Source organism: Heterodontus francisci, chromosome 8 (assembly GCF_036365525.1).
Source record: "Heterodontus francisci isolate sHetFra1 chromosome 8, sHetFra1.hap1, whole genome shotgun sequence".
NCBI classification, from domain to species: domain Eukaryota; kingdom Metazoa; phylum Chordata; class Chondrichthyes; order Heterodontiformes; family Heterodontidae; genus Heterodontus; species Heterodontus francisci.
The window spans coordinates 13,469,847-13,491,164 of NC_090378.1; the positions used below are offsets into that span (position 1 = coordinate 13,469,847).

Here is a 21,318-nt window from a genome sequence, read left to right on the forward strand (position 1 = left end):
CTTCGGCCCACCGTGTCTGTGCCGACCATCAACCACCCATTTATACTAATCCTACACGAATCCCATATTCCTACCACATCCCCACCTTTCTTATATTCCCCTACCACCTACCTGTACTAGGGGCAATTTATAATGGCCAATTTACCTATCAACCTGCAAGTCTTTGGCTGTGGGAGGAAACCGGAGCACCTGGCGAAAACCCATGCGGTCACAGGGAGAACTTGCAAACTCCACACAGGCAGTATCCAGAATTGAACCCGGGTCGCTGGAGCTGTGAGGCTGCGGTGCTAACCACTGCGCCACTGTGCCGCCTGTTTGGAAAGGCAACAGCCATTTTATGCACAGCAATCTCCCACAAATACCAATGTGGTAACGACCAGATAATTTGTTAGAGCTGTTGGTTGAGGGATGTATATTGGTCAGGACATGGGGAGAACTCCCTTGCTCACCTTCAAATTGTGCCATGTGATATTTTGCAACCTACCCGAGGGGCCAGGCAGGGCCTTGGTTTAATGTCTCTTCTGAAAGATGGCACTCCGATCAGTGCAGTGCTGAAGGAGGGCTGCACTGAGTGTCAGAGATTATGTGGGGTGGGACCCTTCTGACAGTGGTGACAGTGAACCAAGCTGGTTGGTTAATTACTAACAGTGCCCTGGAGTATGGTGGATTGCTGAGCTCAGCTGTTGGATTGCCGATTTTGCCGGAAGGCAGATTCGCCTCTAATCTGCTATTGACATGAGGGTCACCTTGGAACTAACCTGACCTCAGACACCCAAAGAAGACAGTCACAACCTGATCATTAGACAGGTTCAAGTTACAGCACTAGTTTTGCAGTAAATGAATACAGGCTCCTGTGTTGTACCAATACAGTGAAAAAGCCGAGTGACCGATAACCATAGGGGAAGAAAAACAGGTTTCAGCCAATAAGTCAATGAAGAGCTTATATTAAACTGCAGTAAAATCCGAGTAAGAGTCATGTATAAACTTCCAAACTCCACACTATGGAAAGGATATTGGGGCTTTAGAGAGGATTGACTGCAGATTCATGAGGATGCTGCCTGTCATGAAGAAATACAAATATGTTTTTGGGTCTTTTATTCCATTAGAACAGATTACAAGGTGATATAGTCGAAGTGTTTAAAATTCTGAAAAGGATGGGATAGGGTAGAGAGGAGCAGACTGTTTCCAGTGGTTTCGAAGTCAAGAACAAGAGGGCATAGACACAAGATCACAACTACAAGAGCAGAGGCAGGTGAAAATCTTTTACACAGTGTTGCGAGATTGTGGAATTCATTTCCCGGGTTAATGGTTGAGGCAGAAACTCGGTCAACATCCAAGATTAGGGACAAGGTGGGTACATGTGATGGAAACCATTTTTTTGCCTGGCGGGCAAGTGTCAACATGGACTGGTTGGGTCATGTTGCAACGGGTTCTGACGAAAGGTCATCAACCTGATACGTTAACTCTGCTTCTCTCTCCACAGATGCTGCCAGACCTGCTGAGTATTTCGAGCATTTTCTGTGTTTGTTTCAGATTTCCAGCATCCATAGTATTTTGCTTTTGTAACTTCTAGTGTTGGGGCTTGTTTTGATTCGACCACCTTGAAGCCTTCCACGATCACTGGTGATGGGCCTTTAAGGTGTCAGCATACAGGACTAGTGCTTAACCAGGCAAAATATTGAACCCAGACACAAGTTTGGCAGGGCACCATTTACAATTGTTAAATAAAAGCAAAATACTGCAGATGCTGGAAATCTGAAATGAAAACAAGAAATGCTGGAAATACTCAGCAGGTCTGGCAGCATCAATTAACACCCTCTGCACTAATGCTTTGTCTTTCAGCACACTATTAACATACTGTTTGCCTTTGCTCCATGCCCTTCTCATCAGTTATTCTGTGCCCTTGACCTATCAACACCTTCTCCTTTGTTATCTCTTGCCCCAACCCCTGCTTTATTTGCTTCAAACCCATTATATTTCTAATATTTGATAGTTCTGATGAAGGGTCACTGACCTGAAACTCTGCTTCTCTCTCCACAGATGCTGCCAGACCTGCTGAGCATTTCCATCATTTCTTGTTTTTATTTACAATTGTGATGCTGGCTGTTTTTCCCACAGTTCAAATGGACAAGGTCCAAGAATGTAACATGGCACTTTACTGATCACAAGATGGGTTCTTTGCTAGACCGCTTTGTGCTGGAAGAATGATGAAAGAAAGGTTATAGGGCTTTCTAATTGCCTGTGGCAATCTTTATTCTAAAAATTTGTAATTAATTTACATTTAAAATTATTCCATGTTTTGCCAGCTATTCAGTGCAGCAGGTCCTTGGAACAGAAAAGTCCAGACTCCTCTTATCATTAATTGCTGAACAGAAGATATTTGGTTAATTCTCATTTTAATCCCTCCTTCAGCCCAAAATCTTCACTGGAGCATTCCCCGTATAAGCCTGAACTGAGTGTTCCAGCACACTGTAACTAAGGAGGGCATCATACAAGTCTGAACAATGCGTTTGGTGGATTATTTTGATGTGGACGGATCATACAAGCCTGAATAGAACATGCAAGTATCCAATAGACTGCAGAGCCCAGTGTTGTGCCCAATCCCACCTTCACACAACATGTAATTGCCAAGAGAGGTGGCTGCAACAACAAACCGCCAATACTGAAGCCAGTTGTAGGCCTCCATTGGCACCTCTGTTGAATTCAACTAATGTGTTACAAATGAAGGCTGAAACCAGAGACCCGGAGTGGATGTGACTCAACCACAAGCCAACACAAAATCAGGAGGTTCAGTAACAAACTGACATTATCAACGTTTCTAGTTTTATGTTACCCGACAGTCAACTAAAGAAATGATCAGTGGGTAACCTTTCACCTAACCTCTTGGAAGGTCACAAATGACCTTTCACCCAACGTCATGGAATTTGACGTTTGCGCCTTGGCGTTCCTTTAAGATTAAGTCCATACTATTTCTTACCAATGGCTGGAGTGAATTCACTGACATATCTCTTGTGACCAATTTACAGCTCTTAAGTTTCTAATTAGCCCTAAGCATCTCAGTACAGTTAACAATAAATACTGAATTCTTAGTTTCTGAAGTAAAAGGTATGTGCTGCTTCAAGTACCTGTAGAAGAGCCATTTCAGAGTGTTGTTGGTGATTAATGGCACCATTACTTGATTTTTAAATGCAAACACTGCAAAGAACATCTTTCACAGGAAACCCAGTGTGAGGAGAATTATGATAGCCTCCATTTTACTTTACATGGGAAAAGATTCTCTAGGCTTTCATTAATTCAGCTGTGTTAAGGCACTTTCACTGATGTGGAGAGTTCCAGACGGTTGGGGGGGGAAAAAAAAATCACAGGTTGTACACCTGCAATTAATCACGATGGACTTCCTGTGAACACAGCCAAGCTCAGCACTCCATGGAAACTAAAATACAGGACCAGGCCATTCAGCATATCATGCCCGTGTTGGCACCAGCACTTCAACTGGACCTACTGGCTCTAGTTCCACTTCCCTGTCATTGCCCCATATCCTTTGTCCATTCTTCTAGTCTATGCCTCCTTGTTAGCCATTCACCAACTGTTGGAAACAATTTTTGTCATTAAACCTCTCAAAGCCTTTCCTTGATCTGAATAATCACTAGATATCCCCCTTCTTAACTTCCATTCTAGTTTAAAAAAAGACCCATTCTTTCAAACCTTTCTTGATAGCTATGACCCATTATACAATGACAGATCTAACATCCAAATTATTCTACATTTTGTCTGTGAGGCAATATTTAAGGATTCTAATATGGTGACATGAATAATTAATGCTAAAAAGAATGACAAATCTTATATTTTCTCCAGATCCCAGTCTGTGTTTTATATTTTAAAAAACTTTTAAAGTGTCTGAGGCAGGAAGCTACGTGCTCAAGCTTTGTGCTTGCTCCTTCTCAACTGATTTTTTTCCTGATATAGGCGAGAGGTTGGTGGAAGCAGTTAAATCATCGCTTTCCATCTCTGGTCCAGACTGCTGGGTCAAAGTTTCCTCTGCTTTATCGAGTCAGTGTTGCAATGAATAAAGTGACCAACTGCAGATGTTGGAAGACTATACGTTTGACCTTGACATGGATCATGTTTATAGCAAGAGGCATCGGCCATTCAGCCCCTCAAACCTATTCCAGTGTGTCTTTTTATCATCTGAGCCGGAGTGTCAGTTTTGCTCAGTTGGGAGTGTGTTTGCACCTCTGAGTTGTGGGTTCAAGTTCAACTCCAGGACTGGCACATAACCTAAGTTGACTTAGGAACAAGAGTAGGCCATTCAGCCCCTCAAACCTGTTCTGCCATTTAATTAGATCATGACTGATCTGTATCAACTGGTCGCCTCATTATAGGAAGGATGTGGAAGCATTAGAGAGGGTGCAGAGGAGATTTACCAGGATGTTGCCTGGACTGGAGGGCATGTCTTATGAAGAAAGGTTGAGGGAGCTAGGGCTTTTCTCATTGGAGCGAAGAAGGAGGAGAGGTGACTTGATAGAGGTGTACAAGATGAGAGGCATAGATAGAGTGGATAGCAGAGACTTTTTCCCAGGGCGGAAAGGGCTATCACCAGGGGGCATAATTTTAAGGTGATTGGAGGAAGGTTTAGGGGAGGTGTCAGAGGTAGGTTCTTTACACAGAGAGTGGTGGGTGCGTGGAATGCACTGCCAGCGGTGGTAGTAGAAGCAGATACATTAGGGACATTTAAGCGACTCTTGGATAGGTACATGGATGATAGTAGAATGAAGGGTATGTAGGTAGTTTGATCTTAGAGTAGGTTAAAGGGTCGGCACAATATCGTGGGCCGAAGGGCCTGTACTGTGCAGTACTGTTCTATGTTCTAACTCCATCTACCCACCTTATCCCTTCCATATCCCTTGTTACCCTTGCCGAGCACAGATCTATCAATCTCAGTTTTCTAAATTTTCAGTTGACCCTCCAGCCTCAACAGCTTTTTAGCTTTTAGAGAAAGTATGTTTCAAATTTCCACTACCCTTTGTGCGAAGTGCTTCCTGACCTCACCCCTGAATGGCCTAAATTTAATTTCAAGGTTATGCCCTTTGTTCTGGACACCCCCCACTAGGGGAAATAATTTCTCACCATCGACCCTATTAGCTCTCTTGACCATCTTAAACACATCAATTAGATCACCTCTTAATCTTCTATATTCAATGGAATACAAATCTAGACTATGCAATCTGTCCTAATAATTTGAGCCCTTTTTGCCCCGGTATCATTCTGGTGAATCAGCGCTGGACTCACTCCAAGGCCAATATATCCTTCCTGAGGTGCAGTGTCCAGAACTGAATACAGTACTCTGAATGGTATCTTCTCGAAGAACTTCATATAATTTTAACAACTTCCATCGCTTTGCATTACAGCCATTGAGAAAAAGGTCAACAGTCCATTAGCCCTTTAAGATATTTGTACCTATCCACTAGCTTATAATGATTTATGTGCTTGAACTCCTAAATCTCTCTGCTCATCCAGTTTCTAGCTACAATTGTAGAGGATTTTGGTGAGGCCACACCTTGAGGAGAACTACGTGCAGTTTTGGTCTCCTTATGTAAGGAATATACTGACATTGGAGGCAGCATAGCAAAGGCTCACTAGATTGGTCCCTGGGAGATAGAATTGTCCTATGATGAGATGCTGAGTAAATTGGACCTATATTCTCTGGAGTCAAGAAGAATGAGAGGCGATCTCGTTGAAACATACAAGATTCCGAAGAGGCTGGATAGGGTAGACAGAGACATTGTTTCCGCTGGTTGGGAAATCTAAAACAGTCTCAGGATAAAAGGGACCAATCATTTAGGACTGAGTGAAGTAATTTCTTCTCATCTCAAACAATTGTGAAACTTTGGAATTCTCTACCCCAGAAGGTAGCAGATGCTCCGTTGTTGAATACGTTTAAAAAGGTTGGGACAGACAGATTTTTGGTCTCTGAGGGAATCAAGGGATATGGGGAGCGGGCAGAAAAGTAGAGTTGAAGGCCAATGATCAGCCATGATCGTATTGAATGGCGCAGCAGGCTTGATGGGCCATTTGGTCTAATCCCGCTCTGATTCCTTGTGTTCTAGCTTCCCACCATTTAGAAAATACTTTGATCTGTCTTTTAGATCCAAAATAGGTGACCTCACATTTTCCCCATGGCGAACTTCATCTGCTACAGTTTTGCCCACTCACTCAATGTCCCTTTGTAACTTTCTGCTCCCATCCATGCTTATTATGTCACCTCACTACTTAGATACACAGCTATTTGACTTGAATTTGGCTTGGTCTTCTGGTAAGATGTAATCAAATGGGCTAAAGATACTGCTTTTGTAAACCTTACTTCTGATCTATTATCTGTAGGTTACACCTCAAATGAACAATCTCCATTTTCAATTTTTTTTTTTAAAAGTGTTCGAGCTTCTGAGTTTGTGTCCTTGGGTAAGTATTTCACATGATACGAGTACATAACAGGAATTTGGATTCATCAGTTTTGTGGACTAGACAGTTAACAGATGGAATATTGTGTAAGCTGCAAGTCAGAGATGCAAGTTACCCCATAATCTGTGTTTTCCTTGTTTCAAGGCCTCTTCCTTGTGCTCATACCTTTCCCAAGGTGGACAAGTGACCGTTTTACTTCATTAAAAACCAGTCACTTTCAGCTTGATCTACATTTCAAATTTCTCCTTATTCATCCCCAACTTTATCAGCTTATTCTTCAGCAACTATACAAACTGAAAAGATTTATTTAGAGATACAGCACTGAAACAGGCCCTTCAGCCTACTGAGTCCGTGCCGACCATCAACCACCCATTTATACTAATCCCATATTCCTACCACATCCCCACCTTCCCTATGTTCCCCTACCTATACTCGGGGCAATTTATAATGACCAATTGACCTATCTACCTGCAAGTCTTTGGCTGTGGGAGGAAAACGGAGCACGCGGCGAAAACCCACACGGTCACAGGGAGAACTTGCAAACTCCACACAGGCAGTACCCAGAATTGAACCCGGGTCGCTGGAGTTGTGAGGCTGCGGTGCTAACTGCTGCACAAACTTGCACTTATGTAGCACCTTACACAACCTCAGGACATCCCAAATCACTTCACAGTCCAGTCAATGACATACTTTTAAAGCATAGTCACTGTTGTATTGTAGCAAACATGGCAGGCAATTTATTTCCATAATATCCCACAAACAGCAATGTGAGAATAACCAGATAATGAGTTAGTGATATTCGTTGAAGGATAAATGTTAACCAGGCATTGGGGAGAACGTGCCTGCTCTCCTTCGAAATTGCGAACTTGTAGTGCACCCGAACAGGTAGACAGGGCCTCAGTTTAACTTGTGATCTGAAAGACAGCACCTCCGACAGCCCAGCATTCCATCAGTACTGCACAGGAATGTCAGCCATAGATTATGCACTTAGATCTCTGGAGTGGGGCTTGAACTCACAACCTCGTGAATTAGAGGAGAGTGCTACCAAGCCAGAGGCAACAACTTAGGTCAATGGAAATCACCAGCTTGCAGGGAACCATGGCAACGTACCCATCATTCTTTGGCACAAAAACTTTGGTGCAGCAACACTCCAGGCAAACAGTAAACTTGAAGCAAAACAGCCGCCAAAACCCTTTCACGAGGCGCCTAACAGATTGATGAGCTAGAGTGCAGAAGGTACAAGATGTTCTGGAATGAAAACTTGAAATCTTTAGCACACAGTTGTGCAATTCACAACTCACAAAACATATTTATTCAGAGCGAAAGGGAAAGAAAACTCTTGAGCATAGGCAGAGCTTAAGACTCAATCCTCCATTTTCTTTTGGGAGGTTTGATATGATAGTTTGACTGTAAATGCAGTCTGATTCCAGAGACATTGTCCGCTCCCAAACCTGGAGTGAATATTTGAGACTAGCCTGACAGATGCACCGCTAGCCCGAGTCAACCCTTTCTAAAAATTAATTTTTGCAATATGGGCATCGGTGGGAGGGCCAGCATTTATTGCCCATCCCTATTTACTCTTGACATGGCAGTGATGGGCCATCTCCTTGAATTGCTGTAGTCCATGTGGTGGAGGTTCTCCCACAGTGCTGTTAGGAACAGAGTTCCATGATTTTAACCCAGCAACGATGAAGGAACAGTGATATACATCAAAATCTAGATGGTGTGCGGCTTGCAGGGCAACTTGGAGGTGGTGGCGTTCCCATGGGCCTGCTGTCCTCATCTTTCTCGGTGGTGGAGGGGACGGGTTTGGATTCACAGGTGGGACACATCCTGATGCTTTTAGACATCAAGCTTTTCTCTGAATCTCTGCTTCGGTCTTTCTCCCCTGACTCTTAGAGAATTAGTAACCTCAAACTGGCTGGGCAAGAGCCCACAGAAGAAAAAAAATTGAGTGGACCGCTTGGTTTTACACGATGCTAGATTTTAGTCTCCATAGAAAATCAATGCAGAGTAATATTGGGAGAGTTGTAAAACTGGCATTCCATCTGATCCCGTGGGTTTCCCACCTGGCCAGTTAGATTAAAATTGTCCCTGATGTTACGGATAATAGCGGTTAAGAAGTGTGTTACTTTTGAGACACTGGGAGGAGGACATTTTGAAAGTAGCCAAGACTCTGGGAAAGTAAAACAAACACCACTGCTCAGCTCAGAGAAATTATTTTATTTTGAGATACAGCACTGAAACAGGCCCTTCGGCCCACCGAGTCTGTGCCGACCAACAACCACCCATTTATACTAATCCTACATTAATTCCATATTCCCTACCACATCCCCACCATCCTTCTACCATCTACCTACACTAGGGGCAATTTACAATGGCCAATTTACCTATCAACCTGCAAGTCTTTGGCTGTGGGAGGAAACCGGAGCACCCAGCAGAAACCCACATGTTCACAGGGAGAACTTGCAAACTCCGCACAGGCAGTATCCAGAACTGAACCCAGGAGCTGTGAGGCTAACCGCTGCGCCACTGTGCCACCCCAAAATCACATTGCCTTCCCATCCATTGCAGCACAGAGATACGCACAAGATCTGAGCCATATTCTTTGGGAGCACACACTATGATTCAGGAGCTTGAGCTCAAAAGCACCAAAATTGTGAGAAACTCCCAATTTTCCACCTGCTCAAATCAATGGCTGGACAATCAGCAGAGTGATGCCAAACAGGAACATGGGCCTCGCTGTCAAGCAAGGTTCTCCAGGGCTTCTCAAATCAAGCCTAATGTACTAGGGTTCCACAGGAAACCGGAGTCTGACTCAGTGCTGCATCACCTGACTGATCTCAAACGCATTTATGCCCCAAAAGAGAGGCAAACATGACAACTGGTTTGATCAGCTTCAACTACAGGGTAATTGGTTTGTTTTCTGCTTGCTTCATCAGACAGCTTTAGAAATATCCGTTTATTGATTTAACTGGTTTCCTGTGGGGAATCTGTTTAAAACCAGATCAGCTAGAGTACACATTCCAACTGCTGGGCTCCATTTGTCTGTATGCATTAGACTTAGTGATTCAACCTTCTTGGATTTTAAGACTGCAAACAACTGAAATTGTGTTGATATATTAGTAAAGGAAGCCTTAACCTCTTTGTATCAGATTCCTTTTTTCTCTTTAGAAGATACTGAATCACGAAGGAGCGAGGCACTAGAATTACTTTGACATTGTTCCAGCAAAGGGCCAGCATGGGCATGATGGGCCAAATTGCCTTCTCTAGTGCTCTAAGTGTCTATTATCTTTTTAATCAGGCCTTTAGTGGTCCCAGGTCTACCTCCCATCTGTACTGGAATTAGTTGATCGCAGACAGGAAGTGGTGCAGGGGTGCTACAATTGGGCCTTTAGAACCTCAGGGTTAGGGAGGTAAGGGACTCTGCTCCTGATAATTACCCCTGCTGGACAAAGACTGCAACAAGCTTGGCTGTGATGTCCTGATGGCAGCATAACTTGTCAATCCTCTCTGGCACCTGAATAGTGGCTTTGAGAGTGAGCTACAGCAATGTGACTGGTTCCTTGACACTCTACCCCAGAAGGAGTCAATACCTTCAAGGAGAGGACAAGGGGAGAATGTTCGCTGCTTTACAACATAGTCTTTTGTAATCATAATCAACAGTAAAATGGGTTCAATCTTACGAACTGAAGGAGCAACCTGGGACGCTACCGTCTGAAATAAATAGTCTCCGGACATGCCGAGCTACATTCCTTTGCTTGTAATTAGTTCAAACCTTAAAATCGTGTTGAAAATGTATTGCTTCCTATTGTTTGCTCTCCATGTCCGTATCAAAACGCTGCTAGATAGAAAAAGGTCAAGTGTAAGATAAAGCTTCCTCTACGCTACTCTCAAGACTATGTCTTGGACTCAAACCTTAGGAAAAGTTCCTATCGAACCCAATTCCACAATAGCTGCCCTTATGGCCTCTCTAAGCAGGACTGCCAATTTAATGGCAAATTATGAGCCGCTCTATGTTGCGAACTTTGTGCCCATTCGGGACTGGATCAATAGTTCAAAAGGAAGGAGAGTTCCATCTCATTAAAACTGGCCTGGATTTGACCTCAACATGCAGGAGGTGAAAAGACATTGCTGTAACCTTGTAAAATTATCCCAGGCAAAAAAAGTTAAATAAATCAAGTCTGATTATTTAAAGAGATGACAACAATACGACATCCTCGGTTCAATGCAAGACTGTTGATTACTGATTTGCACCGCTGCCTTTCTCCTATGGCTCAAAGGCTAAGGTTCTCTGGAGATTCCAGAGCTCAAATGGCAGAGTTCAGGGTACAAAAAAAAAAATTGAAGTAATTGCACAAGGTAACAAGGAATTTCTTGTTTTGCTTCCTGCTTAACTCACTGGGCTAGCAGCCTTGAAACATTGATTGCTTGACAAAAATCAAGGAAAAACTGATCCAGGAAGTCATGCTGACAGCGGCTTTCTTCATGTACTCTCCTAGTGCTAGTCCTCAACTTAAACAATACAGCTGAGCTTTGGTTACATTCTCTCTCACCAATAAGTTTTACTTAATCCAAAGGGTTGTCCTGCTTCACTTGCACCTTCTCCCACCCTTTACTCTTTGCGTTGCCAACTCTGGCTGGAAACATTACTAGGTGGTGTCATCCTACGACCTCTGGCCTCCAACCACCCTGCCATAGGCCATCCAACATGCCCATATTTGCAGTACACCACCTTCCTACACCAACTGTAAAGGCAATAGACCATTAACTAATCGGATGATTCTTGATAGTTAATCAAGCAGCCTTTCCCTCCCAGCCACCCTAACACAAGCCGATGTCCAATATTTTTATAACTAATAAACAAGAGTGTTCAAAGCTTTTTAAAAAAAGAAACACTTTTTTTATTGCTGCTGTGACTTTTCTCCTGGGTTGCTCCTGGAGATTAGTCTTTAATTCTTGGAGACCCCAAAACAATCCTGAAGGGTTAGTAACCCTACTTAACTCTCCAGTGGATGGACTTGGGTCAAATACTTGCAGCACTGCAAGAATATAAAGACCTGGCACCTTGCATTGACTTACTGCCTGACCTGAGCATGCACTTGCTTAATGTCAAGTAATGACTGGTTTGCATCTCAAATGTCTTTTCAGTCTCCAGGGTTTGACCATGCGTATTCTGGGACAGGGATCAGGATGTGCAGTTATTGGCGTAGGATTTGACAGAATTACAAATCAGTACAGAAACAAGAAAGAAAAAAAAACTCTAGGTATGAAAATAGCAATATCTAATTGTTCGTGAATATATCTTGTCAAACACATCAAGCAACATCAATAGCATTCAGAGAGAGATACAGGGCTGTGGGCTGAAGCCTTGCTCAAGGATTTATACACACTCAAGTCCAGATGATGGCCCAGTCCACTACCAAGGGCATTCTTCAATGCTGATGTTGCAGTCCTTCAGGTTAGATATTGTCTGCCTGTTCAGGTGGATGTAAAAGATCCCATGAGACTATGCCAAAGAATAGAGAGTCTACTTGTGTCCAAGCCCAGAGTCTTTCCTCAACCACTATTGCCAAATAGATGATGAACTGGTCATGCATTTCATTGCTGTTTGTGGGACCTTGCTGCTTAAACAATAGTTGCCTTGTTTGCTGTTCAACAGTCATTGCACGTCTAAGTAATTAAGTGCATGTGTAACACTTTGAGAGATGTGCATTACATAATGCAAGCTTTTTTAAAGAAACATACTATTTACAGGCTTGACTCCAGGTTCTTGCTGTCTATTTTTTGGGGAAGAATTTACTAGTGGAAGAGGAAAAGGCTGTAACTTGTTTAAAGAGTTGGATATGTTAGACATTCTGCCTGATTATTTGTAATGTGTCTCAGAGAAGTCAAATTGCCCTTATGGACAACAGGAACAGTGGCAGTAAATGGAATTCTGCCAAATGCCACACTAAACAAATGTAATTCACATCACAAAAAGAACCGTAAAACAGGAACAATGGACAAAACATCTGCTCCCTTTACAAAAGCATTTCCCACTGTGAATCCTGGGATTTGGGGAATATTAAAAAAATCAGCCTATTGCCCTCTATGCAGAATCCCCTGGATGAAGATTGTAATGAAATCTAATTTCTGAATTAAGTTTTAAAACAAAGACTTGCATTTGTGCTTAGAAAAGTCTTAAAGTGCTTCACACAATGAATTACAAAGTGTACAGGCTGTTAAGCAGGCAAATGAGGCAGCCATTTACCAGCTATCTACCTTCTTACTATTTGTGGGACGTTGCTGTTTTATTGACAGATGGAGGTTTTCCTGGATACTGGGCAAATTCCTGTTTCTTTGAATAGTGTCATGGGACCTTCCACATCCACCTGACGCTCTCTGTTTAAAATCCCATGAAGCATCCATTGCAATGCAGCACTCCTTTAATGATACACTGGAGTGTTATGGCTGGCTTTTCCTGGCCCTTTGGAGATGGGTTGGAGGTGTTGGGGGGGGGGGGGAGGAGCTGGGAAAATAAGAGAGGAGCCATGTTGGGACAGCTCCCCGATGCATTCCTGCCTCCAGGGGACTTTCCTGCAGTGGGCTGGGAACTGACTCCAGAGGTGGGGAGCTAATTAGTGCTATTAAGGCCCCACTTATGGGACATTTTGCACTGGCATTTTACCATCTGCGCAAGTGCCAGCTCAAATCGAGGCGGCCTCCTGGTGGCAGGCCAAGGAGCCAGAGGCCCCATGTCCCAATGACAGGGCCACAGGGATAAAAGGCTGCAGCCCCATCCATGAACAGTCCTTTGGAGGGGTTTCCCCTTCACACTGAAGATCCTACTGGTTTCAGCCTTTTCATTTCATGAATTCTTTGGAGACATCCAAGGGCAACTCCATGCGAGGTGCCGTTGCACATGCCTGCCTGCCTCAGCAGCACTTACCTCTCCTGGTGGCAATAGGATGGTGAGCACGGAGGCAGACAATTAGGAGGCTACCTCCCAGAAGGTTGCATTGGGGAAGGGGCCTGCTAAAGGCATGGGCGGGCTCTGGACCCCCATTGGGCATCAATGTCAGGGTCCCGACGCCCACTGGAAAATCCAGCCCTATGTGCTCAATGTGGGGCTGGACTTTCAAGCTGCGGGCAGGTAATGGAAATCGGGTTCTTTCCAGGTCCTGAACTTGCTCCGGGGTGGGGGTGGGGGGGGGGGGGGGGGAGGGGAACAGAAATCAGCTCAGGAGTTTCATGGGGCAGGAACGGAGGTGGGTCAACTCGAGTTCCTGATTTAAACTCATCACGGCAGCTATTACAGTGGCTGTTGTTTGAGTATTCACTCTGCAGAGCGAGACATGTCCCAGCAAAGCCAGAAGCCTGGCTGCCTTCCTTGTGGACAGGGGGCCTCCCTATTGTCCTTGGCAGCCTTGCCCCCTGCTCTTCTGTCCCCACAATGCCAGGAGGGTGATGGCCCTCCCTGCACTGTCCACTATTACCCCACCATCTGTGCTGCACCAAGGGCATCTGTTTGTCAATGCTGAGTCTCCCTTTGCACTGGTCACCCTTTTATAGGTCCAATGTCATTCCCTGGGGTGGCATAGACTGGCTCCCCGCTTTGTACTCACCTCCCATCTCTGCAGACAGCACATGCAGCCCGTGCACCCCTGTGAAAATCTCAACGCCCCTCATTAACAAGCCCTCAACCACCTTAAATTGGGGTTTGGGCAGGATAGCAATAGCCCCCCCCTTCCACTCTTGGTGAATATGGCCGGTGCCAGGAACAGCATCGAGAAACTGGCACGCTGGCCAGTGCTGGTACTTTTCAGGCCCCTGTCCACCTCAGTTCCAGCTCCTGGTGGGATCTGAAAATTCAAGGAAGCATTTCTCCACAAAACGCAATGGAAATCTGGAACACTCTTCTCCCAAAAACTGATGAGGTTTGGGGGTGGGGTTGGTGGGGAGGCGGGGGAGGGAATCAATTGAGAAAGTGAAAACTGAGATTGATAGATTTTCAATAGGCAAAGGTGTTAAGGGTAGATGGAGTTAAGATCCCCTTCAGCCATGATCCAACAATGACAGAACAGGGACTGAATGGTCTCCTCCTGTTCCCATGTTCATAGTCACCAGCATAGGGCATGAACCAGAAGTATTAATGACTGAACTAAACAAATCTGTTGGGAGAGTTTCAAAAGAATTGAAAAACCTTCAAATCCTCAAGTGCCCTTTTGTGGGTGTTGGGGTGGGGGGTGGGGGGGGAACCTGTATCATAAGTTATGACACAGAAATTTCTTTAATGAACATTCAGGAGGTTTTCCCCAAGTTGACTTGGTAGTATCAATTACATTAAATCAACCACATATTGCATACCACAAACAGTTCGAAAATCATTACTGCGCAATTAGTCAGCCTGCTGTAGGTGAATTGGATTTTCTTTGGCTCAGAACATCTTGTATTTCTCGTTCCATAATGAATGTCCTCGCCAGAAATGGTCAGGGGCTGCAGCTGGCCAGCAGCATCAACAGATGCCAGCTGTTCGTCAAGCTGATGCCCACTTTTTGTTTGGGACATCGCACTGTTGCATGGATTTACACAGCTTTTTCCAAATTCAGTGGCAGGGTGAAAGAGAGGACAGGATTTGTTGGTTCAGGTCTTTTGTGGCAATCAGATGGAGACTCTCCCTGTGGTCAGTGGTTTACTGGCTGCCCTGGGGGAATGGAAAGAGTGACACCAAAGCTCCATGTTTACTCATCAAGAGACAGATGCCATGGATTAGGCCAAGGCACATGTTCACTGGTGGCTTTCTTCAGATCGCTGTTTATGCTTTTAACATTTAACAGTTCATTTTTTTTTCAACTGAACTATGCATGTTGGAAAGAAGCCAAGCAATTAGATGTTGCTTTGCTGAGTGCTTTCTTGCCTTTTAAGAAAGCTTTTTTTCTTAAAAAAAACTGTATTCCAACCAAAAACATAAAAAAACAACTGAGCCCATTACAATAGATGCATCCTCACCTTTTAGTCCATGATCAAATGTTTCCTTTCTTTGTTCCATTAATGACAGCCCACTTCTAGCAGAAGACTACAACCTTGAACAGTCTGGGACTGACTGGTTTTCAACGCATAGGTGAGAATTGCCCATAGCTCAGTTTTGAAGGCAGTTTACACAGAGCCTGATCGTATCCTGAGGCTGCATGAAAGCACTTTTACAATGGTGTCAATCATGGCTTGATGGGTAGCACTCATGCTTCCTGTAGGTTCAACTTACACTCTAGAGACTGGTGTACAAAATCCAGGCTGACACTCCATTGCAGTACTGAGGGAGTGCTGCACTGTCTGAGGTACCGTCTTTCAGACGTGATGCTGAACCGCCTCCCCGCTTGCCTTCTCAGGTGGCCGTAAAAGATCCCATAGCACTATTTTGAGGAACAGGAAAGGTATCATGGGAACATAGGAGCAGGAGTAGGCCATTCAGCCCATCAAGCCTGCTCCGCCATTCATTACAATCATGGCTAATCATCCACTTCAATGCCTTTTTCCCTACACTATCCTCATATCCCTTTGTCATTGGTATTTAGAAATATGTCAATCTCTACTTTAAACATTCTGGGGTAGAGAATTCCAACGATTCACAATCATGAGTAAAGAAATTTCTCCTCATCTCCATCCTAAGTGGCTTCCCCTTTATTTTGAAATTGTGTCCCCTGGTTCTAGACTCCCCAACCAGGGGAAACATCTTCCCTGCATCTACTCTGTCTATCCCTTTAAGTATTTTGTAGGTTTCAATGAGATCACCTCTCATTCTACGAAACTCTAGAGAATACAGGCTCAGTTTCCCCAATCTCTCTTCATAGGACAGTCCCGCCATCCTGGGAACAAGTCTGGCGAACCTTCATTGCACAACCTTCATTTCAGTGTCCGAACTAATACTTACCCTTCAACCAACATTACTAAAAAAATTTCTCTGTTCATATCAGCTTGTGGGACATTGCTGTTTGTGGGACCTCTCTGGAACAGCAGGGGAGCTCTCCTGGCCAACACTGGCTTAATGTTGTCAATTATTGATATGTCTACACAGCAAAACCACATCAAATGTAAACCGTCAAGAAAATAAAGACCTCAGGACATCCCAAAGCACTTTACAACCAATAAATTACAACAATGACTACGAATAGTAATGTGGGAGACTCGGCAGCCAATTCATGTGTAGCAATGAGATAATAGCCTAGATTTTGCTGTAATAATAATGGTGAGGCTATTAGCGTCAGCATTATCACAGGCTAAATTTTCAGAAACTTCAGGTGTCACACATGCGTAGTCAAATGCAGAAATCCAGACACTGCTGTCAGAGACACCTCCACAGGAGGGGTGGAACTGTTGCTGTCCTTGCAGATAAGAGTCAGCACGGAGATCACTAATGGTGTGAATTCATAGAATCATAGAATGGCCTCCTTCTGTGCTGAAACCAATCAACCTGTCGAGTCCATCCTGGCTCGCCAAGAACAGTTTAGCTAGTCCCACTCCCTGGCCCTTTTCCCATAGTCCTGACATTTTTCTCCCCCCTTCAGGTGCTTATCCGATTTAGTTTTGAAAGGAACGATTGAATCTGCCTCCACCACACTCAGGTACTGCATTTCAAATAGGTGACCACTGGCTGCATAAAAAAGTTCTTCCTCATGTCACCCATGCTCTTTTTGCCAATCACTTCAAATTTATACTTGATATACTTACCGACTAGTTTCACAGTAAAAATGGCCGAACATAAAGTTAGGAGTGGTGCGTTTATAATGCGTGAGTTTTTAAAATGGCATAGTGATATCTACTGCTGAACAACCTCTCTGGCACTGAAATGTTGTAACTGTGCAGTCTCATTTCCTCAGAAGAAAATTAGTTATTTCTTTTTACTTTTTTGTCTGTCTTCTCTCTCTCCCTTAATCCCATTTGTATTTCCTTTCCTGTACGTGATTTATATCCAATTTATATTTCCCAGTTTGGACTCTGTCATTCAGTGAGGATTCCTCAATCTGACTGTTTTTTTGCTTGCCTTGTTCACACACACCATAGATCCCCATGTTGAAAAATTGGTGGAAATCTCCACTGAAATGCAAAAGGTCTGTGGGCAATTGAACTAACTAACTCAACCAATCTACCTTTCCCCACTCTGTAACCTATATTGTGTGTGTTTGGGCCAATGCCCAAACTGAAAACTACCCTTTACCATGTCACACCAACTTGCTTTGTTGAATGATAATTTTCTTTAATCCACTGAAGGGCGATCTGAATTTATATTTTAAGAATTTTTTTTTTTTTTAAAGAACAGATTAAAAAGCAATGACTTTGCTAGCAGCTTAGGATGGCCACCTAATTGGCAACAACTGTATCCTACATTGCAAGAACTGTGAGGAGGGAGATGAAATGTCTGCTCATTTCCCAGCAAGAATCAAGACCCAGGAGGTTTAAGGGAACTACCTGTTCATTTTGCAAGAAAAACTGCTAACTGAAATGTTTGAATCACTGAGCAACTGTCATTTGACAATCTCCTCCCCATCTGTGGGTTTTAAGCTCCTGTTTCTGTGCAGCCAAAAAGGAGAAGCTTCTGGACTCTTGCATGTATAGACCCAAGTGGGCGGGGGGGGGGGGGGGGGGGCGGCGCAGGGGGAGTTCCCTCTCTTTCTCCCTCCCTCCATTTCAGCTTACAAACTTTGAACTGTGCCTGTTGACTGATCACCTTTGCAAACTCCGGCTACAATCAGAAACCCCATTGGAGGAAATCATTTGCATCGCTGTCACCAAGAGACCCACCAAACCAGCCATCTACCTCTTCAAACTAAGAGCCTCAGGACCACCGAATTCAGCTAGAAGCCAGCTAACTCAACCAATCTACCTTTCCCCACTCTGTAACCTATATTGTGTGTGTAAACCTCCAGAGTGAGTGAGCGAGCGAAAGTTGGTGCATAGTTTATTATTTTTATTAGTTTGGTTTAGGTACAATAAAGTTCATCTTTTTCTTGGTTAACCCAAGAAAACTTGTCCAATTACTTACTTCCTATGATCATGACAAGGACCAAACACCTACTGAATTGGCCAATACATTCACTTTAAGAAATTAAACCAGTTGTGATCAAACAAAGAGGGAAGCCCTTCGACCCCTCCTCACTTGACCATCTCATCCAACAAACAGTACCTCTCAGTCCAGCTCTCCTTCTGCACTACACTGCTAGTGCCAGCCTAAATTTTGTGCTCAAGTCTCTGGAAGTGGGACTTGAACCCACAACCTTCTGACTCAAAGCTGAGAGCACCACCACCGAGCCAAGGCTGACACATTCAGCCATGCCAATACTTCTGTAGTAATTCCCTTATCATGAAGCTTGAAAAGAAACAGACAGATGGAGGAGAGGGGGCTTTTGGAAACCTAATTTAAAGATAGGTCTGCACCATCCAATTTCCTACACAAAACATGTGCCATTACTCTTGGTTACTGCTGAGCCTTGTGGATTGATTTTTTTTTTAAATAGAATCTGCTAGGATTGCCAGAAATCTCAGGAATTGACCCTTCAGATTAAGACTGGGGTTTGTCCAAAATTAACGACTGGCAAGTACAAGAGTTGAGAATGCCAGCCAGAGAATGTATAATACAATGACATTACTCATACAACAATGCAGCATAGAAGGGGGAGGCCACTCAGCCTATCAAACCCATGCTGGCTCTTTGGAATTTTTTTTTAATCTAATTAGTCCCACTCCCCTGCTCGGATCCTGTAGCCATGCAAATTGTTCCTGCTCATTTATCCAATTCCCTTCTGAAAGACACGATTCAATCTGCTTCCGCTGGCCTTTCAGGGAGTGCATTACTGAACATATTTTCTTTTATGAAGCAAGTTAATTCTCCTGATCTCATTCAGGTTTTGTGGTCAATTATCTTCAATATTTGTGCTCGGAGCTTTAGCTTAGTGTTAATTTTCTCCCTTCCTCCCATGAAAGTGATGCCAGCTGTCATGTGGGTACTGATAGGGATGGAGTCACTATCTTGCCAATGTTGCCCAACGCAAGTATAGGCAACGAGCATCTATGGGCCATTTGACTGTGGATCAGGTATGCACTGTGGCCAGCAATGTACAAGTTATCCAGTAGGCATAATTGAATAGCAACCAACCCATGCTTCCCAAATGGTTCGGAGTTCCCTTACACTTCCTGCAAGTGTCACATCAGCCAAGGAAAACCACTGCTACACTGTATGGGAATGGAATGTGTGTGTCTGTGTAGCAAATGAAGTCACTTTGAAGTGTAGTCACTGTTGTAATGTGGGAATTTAGCAGTTACTTTCCGCACAGCAAGCTCCCACAATGTGGTAATACCAGAGCATCTGTTTTTCCTCTAGAACCATCTGACCAATGAGCTAATCTGTTTTCAGTGCCATTAGTTGAGGGATAAATAAATATTGACCAGAACGCTGGGAAGAAAGGTCCTGTGCTTCTTCAAAATAGTGCCACCTGAGGGGGCAGACGGAACCTCAATTTAACATCTCATCTCAAAGACAGCACCTCCAACAGTGCAGCACTCTCTCAGTATTGCACTGGGAGTGTCAGCGTATACTATATGTTTAAGTCTCTGGATTGAGATTGAAACCATAACTTTCAAACTCAATGGGTGAAAAATGACTCAATTACATGTTGTTTCTCCTTATTTAAAAGGAAGGATGTAAATGTGTTGGAAGCAGTTCAGAGAAGGTTTACTAGACTAACACCTGGAATGGGTGGGTTGTCTCATGAAGAAAGGTTGGACAGGCTAGGTTTGTATCCGCTGGAGTTTAGAGGAAAAAGAGGCAACTTGATTGAAACATATAAAGATCCTGAGAGGTCTGGACAGGGTGGATGTGGAAGGATGTTTCCTCTTGTGGGAGAATCTAGAACTAGGGGGAACTGTTTAAAAATAAGAGGTCACCCATTTATGACAGAGATGAGGATAATTTTTTTCCTGAGAGAGAGTCATGAGTCTTTGGAACTCTCTTCCTCAAAAGGCAGTGGAAGCAGAGTCTTTGAATATTTCTATGACAGAGATAGATAGATTCTTGATAAGCAAGGGGGTGAAAAGGTTATCAGGTGTAGGTGGAAATGTGGAGTTGAGGTTACAATCAGATCAGCCATGATCTTATTGAATGGCAGAGCAGGCTCGAGGGGCCGAGTGGCCTACTTCTGCTCCTAACTTGTATGTTCGTATGTTGTCCTTATGGACCGTGCTATCTGAGCTCACAAATCAAGGTTTAACCATTTTGGAAGTTGGCTGTTTGTGGGTGATACAAGTCATTGTAAAATAGAAATGGTTGACCTGAAGGGTGCTGACCCTTACTGTCAACTGTGTAAAAAAAAAAAGAAAAATACGTGGCTCCTTGAACAGGAATATAATTAAATTGTTGTTCTAGTTCCAGTCTGCTAAACATGATCATGGAAGAATTATCCTCTGGAATCTGCTGCTGCATTAAATATTTTTGGCAATAAAGGAGGCTTCAAGATGTTACAACTACTTGTAGTTATACAGCACCTTTAATGTGGGGGGGTGGGGGGGGGGGGAAAACACCCAAAAACACCTCACTGGGGCACAATCAAAATCAAAATGGATACAGAGACAAAAGGAAAAGATATTTGGAGGCATTACCAAAACCATGATGTGTTTTAAAGAAGGGTCTTAAAAGGCGGAGAAGAAAGAAAGACACAGAGGTTGAGGGAGTGTATTCCAGAGTTTTGGGTTTTGGCTGAAGGTGCAGCCACCAATGGTGGGGAACTGAACGGAAGAATGGGAATTTCTTGGGGAGGGGAGGAGTTGTAGGACTGGAGGAGATTAGAGATAGAGAGGGGTGAGGCTATGGAGGGAGTTGAATACGAAGAT

At 43.8% G+C, this 21,318-nt stretch overlaps 1 protein-coding gene across 13 annotated transcripts in view; it reads right to left on the reverse strand.

The window, feature by feature from the left end:
- The window catches only part of adgrl2a (adhesion G protein-coupled receptor L2a), an 877,972-nt gene that overhangs the window by 563,210 nt on the left and 293,444 nt on the right, over positions 1-21,318 (reverse strand). For 7 of the 13 annotated variants that reach the window (XM_068036640.1, XM_068036653.1, XM_068036636.1 and 4 more), the window contains one exon: positions 2,015-2,196. The exons of the other annotated variants lie outside the window; for them this stretch is intronic. The gene's annotated coding sequence lies outside the window, so the exon portion shown is untranslated. The remainder of the gene's footprint in view (positions 1-2,014; positions 2,197-21,318) is intronic. 13 annotated transcript variants of the gene reach the window in all.